Raw genomic sequence first — 5,257 nt, 5'->3', positions numbered from 1 at the left:
GGCTTTCCCAGACAGAGGCAGAAACTGCTCTTACCGCATTTACTTGCTTATGATGCACAGCTCATTTCCAGCACCTGAATTTTGGAAAAAAAGGGTCATGTTGTGTGAAAAGAACAATCAAACCAGTGTTTCAGAAAGATTGTGCATCAAATGAAGAGAGTTAGGGGCCTTGGAAGGTAAACTTAGAAATGGGGAAAACACCTTCTTGACTCTCAGATGCGGTAAACCAGCACATGTCCCCACCCCGACTCTTGTTCTTCCATACAGGTGGACATCTCGAGTGCGTATGCTGGTTCTAGGAAAAACTTGTGCTGACCCAGGCTAGATCTGGGCTCATTCAAGGGTGATAAACTGTTTTGCAAAACACCCTCTATTTTCTTTCTTGATGGGTGCAATTAAACACTGGGGCCAGCCAGGCTAAGATCCCAAGCTCCTCGTAAGGCAGATCAGGAGGCTTTCTCACCCTGCCTCAGCCAGCATGGCCTCTTCCTCTACCTCTGACAAAGCCCATCAGTGTAGCACAGGGCCATTTCAGATGGAGCAGCCTTAAGGATCGTGGAAGCCCTGGGCACAGTGTTGATTGGAAGCCTGTATGCATTTAATCACGTGACAGTCATCACAGGGCCTCTGCGTGATTGTGCATGCAGATTCCTTCCATGTTTCATGTCATCGTGTAATTGAATTTTGCATATCTGGTTCTCTCCTCAGCCTTTGCACATCACTCGTTTCAGCACTGGTTGACAGGTCTTGCAGCTCTTTGAAGCTGGGGGCCTGAGCTTTAAAAAGACCCTGATTCCAAATAAGTTATTACCTCCTCTGCCTGCTCAGCTTTCCCATATATACACACAGCATGGTGGTAAGAACGGCTTCAGCCAGCCACATCTACCCGCTCTGTTTTATTAGAGTTGACCTGCTCGGCCCATCCCTGGCTTTCTGGCCCATCTCAGCGCATTCTGGAGATCTGCTCCTGAGGTTATATCCCAAACCATGTATAAAACACACCACCAGAAATGGACAAACTCAGTTATTTATGAGGTCTTGTAAGGGCACTCATAATTTATTTAATATTGATCTAATTCATTTGGAGAATCAAACAGGCCGTTACTCTTCCTTCTAGCTAGTGTGAGCCAAGTTCTTCCCTGCTCTCCTGTGCCTTCCCTGCATCATGCAGCACAGAAGAGAGGCTGAAAGCCTTTTTGCTTGCTTTTAACAGCCTGCCTTCCTTGGAGGGCCATGGCTTTTTATGAGTAGAGATTGGAAAGGTGACTTAAGGAACCATTTTGAATGCCAAGTTGCCTCCAGCATTTTTAAAGCCGTTGTAGAAAAGACTAATGTCTCTAGCCTCTATTTGATGTTACACAAGGTTGGACTGCTATAGAGTATAAGTTCTCAGTCTAGGGGGTTGCTGTCTACCAGCTCTTCCAGTTTTTAAAAGGGAGAGGATTGCAGGGGGAGGGGAGAGTCCAAACTACATGAAAAGAGAATATCTCAGTATGGAATAGATTACTGCATAAGTATTTTAGGAAGAATATCACAAAGCAGCGGAGTTGTTGGCTGTAGTCATGTTGGTCTGAGGACATAGACAGACAAGGTTCTTTGGATAGATCTTTGATTAGACCAACTAAATGGAAACAATTATTCTTTGCAAGCTTTTAGGCACAAACACCCTTCTTCAGATCTGACGAATGGTGTTTGTGCCTGAAAGCTTGCAGAGAACAATTTTTCCAACTATTTAGTTGTTGTAATAAAAGATATTACATTTACCCAAAGAACTTTGTCTACAAAGCAGAGACATTTATTTTCCCAAATACTTCAGGCCTGATGGTCATCTAATCCAACCCCACTGCTCAAAGCAGGACCATTCCCAACTACATCATCCCAGCCAAGGCTATGCCTAGCTGGGTTTTAAACACTTCCAAGGATGGAGAGTCCACACCCTCTCTGGGTAACCTTTTCCAGTGATTTACTACCCTCCTTATGAGAGAGTTTTTCCTAATATCTAAACTCAACTCCCCTTGCTGCAAATTGATCCCATTGCTCCTTGTTCTGTCATCTGCCCCCACTGAGAACAGCCCAGCTCCATCCTCTTTGCAACCCCCTGCAGGGAGTTGAAAGCTGCTATTAAATCCCTGCTCAGTCTTCTCTTCTGCAGACTAAATAAGCCCAGTTTCCTCAGCCTCTCCTCAGAAGTCATGCCTTCTGGAATTCAGGCCTTTAGGACCATGTGCCAAAAAGAGAAGCACCCCATCTCCAAAGTCTGCAGACTTGCGGTTGGGTACCCAAGTGGGAAAACACTCAGATCAGGGGGACTGAATAGTCGCTGTCCCAAGAACTGGCACTTGAAATTGCAGATCCAGGACAAGTATTTCTAACCAGTCTATCAGGAGAGGGGTGATACCATATGGCAGGAAATTAGCAAATATAGGTCCATATTCTCTTCCACCTGCTACGTGCATAAGTGACCTTGGGTACTTAAGTGTGATTCTATTCCACGTTGCTTGAGACCCTGAAAAAGAGTTAATGCACAAGGTGGTTGTGTCCTCTTTCTCCTCCTTGCTGCTTTGTTGTGACTTATCTTAACGATAACATGACAGGGTGTCAGGATAGTAGAGGCCCTGAACAGGGACTTGAACAGGGAGGAATAGAATTGCACTTAGTCACCTAAGTCTACTTAGATGCCTAATAGAGAAAATAAACTTTGTCCTGTAGTGCCTGCATTAAAAAGAGGGGGAAAGGTGATCTGAGTGACAGCAGACCTGTTTGTCTGATCTCCACATCATGCAAACTTTAGAACAAATTTTGGAAAAAAAGAATAATTCAAGACATGAAGGCAGAGAGAAAATAAAATGCAGCATGGGTTTATCAAAGGAAGATCATTCCAGACTAACACAATAGTGTCTTCCTTTTCAAGACAAAGGAAATACAGAAGGGCTCGTCTCTCTGGATTTCAGTAAACCATTTGGCATGGTACCAGATGGGAAATATTACTTAAGCTGACAATGAAGATTAGTTCAAAAAGGAGAGAGAGACATGTAGTGTTGAAAGAGGAAGTATCAGAGGTCACTAGTGGAGTTACTCTAGGCTCAGTCTTGGGGACCAATCTTGCATTAATGAATTTGGCTCAAAAAAATGGAACGAGGGAATGAAACTTGCTGATGCCAGAATGTCAGGACACATTGTCGATAGAGAGGATTGAGAAAGCGTGCTGAAAGAACTGGATGATCTCAAGGACTGGAGTAACAGAAATGGGACAAAATTCTACAGTGCAAAATGCAAGGTCATGAACTTGGAGACTAACAAGAATTTTTGCTATGAACTGGGAGCTCATCCATTGGAAACAATTAAGGAGATGAAATACCTGGGTGTACTAGTCACTCACACAATGACTATGAAGTGCAAATATGAGCCAACTGTACAAAAAAGCAACTGGGTCTATTTCCAGTAGAGAAATAGGGAAGTATTAATGCCAATGTAGAAAGCAGCGGTGCAACATTATCTGGAATAACGCATAAAATTCTGGTCACCCACATTGCAGAAAGGTGAACTCACACCAGAACAGGTGCGGAGAAGTGCTCCTAAAATGGCCATGGGAATTGAGGCCAATTTTTCAGGAAGAAGAGCTAAATTTGACAAGAGACCAAAGGTAACATCTGCACCATCTCTATACTGCTGTGAAGCACACCTCACCACCTCACATCCACCCCTGGTGTAGCAACTCCTGAAAAATGAGATAACGTGGTGGCCAGTGCACGTGCCCAAAAACATCCTTCAGATCTCCTGGTCTGACGTTCTTACTAGGGCACACGAAGGGCTGCTTTGGGATGGCTACAGAGCCTTTTGGGAGATGGCCTGCATAGAGTCATAGCAAGTAGGCAGGATGTGCTTCACAGAGGTGACCTAGGAAAGCCCAAAAGGACCTTGGTTTGGTTTAGCCTACCAAAACACAGTCCTAGGAAAGATATGATTCCTCTCTGTAAATACATCAGGGGGGCAAACAGCAAGAAGAGGAGTGAACGTGAAAGGGCACATTGATGCCTAATTTGGCCATGAATAAATGTTGGCTGGAAATTAGGAGGTGGTGAACCATCAAAACAGCAAAGTGTTGTTAGCCTTCGAACACACATAGCAGGGGCACAAACCTACCTATTTTTAAGCTTATGGGTTCGCATAAAAAGTCCATGACATAGTTGCTTATAGGGACTGGATTCTGGGACCCCCGTTCCTACTTCTAGTCTTGCTTTCCTAAAAGATGCAGGAGTAGATCCCGGAGAAGGTCATTTCACTCTGCTCAACGTGTTCTTGCTCTCAGCAATTTTTTGAATATTCGTATCATTAGTGGGTGACCACATAAAACCTTTGCCAGATCAATTTATTTTCATGAAAGGTTTTAATAAGGAGATGGCGGCTCATTGCTGCCAGGGCTCAGAAACAAATGGAGTGTGCCAAACCAACTAGCAGCACCTGTCCGATGGGAAAACTACGTTCAAGGAGCCCAATGATAATCCAAGATTACACATGGTCACATCTGAACAAACTACTAGAGCAGCATCTCATTCTGGCGAATCAGATGGATGTTTTGCCTGGGTGGGGAGGGATGGGGAGGACTTGCCACTACGTCTCCCTCCTCTTCCACACACCTGCATCCAGCTCCTGGCTAAAGTCTGCATGCAGCAGGCAGACTGCCACAGCAAGATGGGCAAAAAGTGTAAAATCAGGAGTGGGAGAAGGAAGTAAAAAGGGATTGGTTGGGCACGGACAGAAGGGAATCCAAGAAGAGCTGGGAGGAAGTGAGAACAGAGGCATCAAGACGTGGTGGATTTGTGCATAGACCCGAACATTAGGGCCAGGAGTTTGAATCTGATACAGCCAGCGAGAGTCTGAGCTGTTATGACGTGTTGCCCTTGGCCTCCCTTACATTGCACAGCTGCCAGCAGTCCCTGATGGATCCCTTATTTCAAATCATTTAAGTGGAGTCAGATCAAAATAGAGTCTGAGCATGCAGCAAACGATCCTTTATCGTGCCGGCATAGACCACATGCCAGAAACTCTAAATAAACAGTCTAAATATACAGGTTCATAAATCTTCTGGGTGAAATTAAAACAAGGGGAAGGACATTGATTTATTATTTGTTTATAGCAGTGCTTAACTGTTGTTCTTCTAGTTATACTAACAGTGTCCTTGCTACTCTACAAGGGAGCAGGAACACTTGAGTTCAATTTTTGCTTCTCTCCCTTTCGGTTATTATCAGGCTAATAG

The sequence above is a fragment of the Alligator mississippiensis genome, chromosome 3 (genome assembly GCF_030867095.1).
Source record: "Alligator mississippiensis isolate rAllMis1 chromosome 3, rAllMis1, whole genome shotgun sequence".
Lineage (NCBI taxonomy): Eukaryota > Metazoa > Chordata > Crocodylia > Alligatoridae > Alligator > Alligator mississippiensis.
This window is presented reverse-complemented; position numbering follows the sequence as displayed.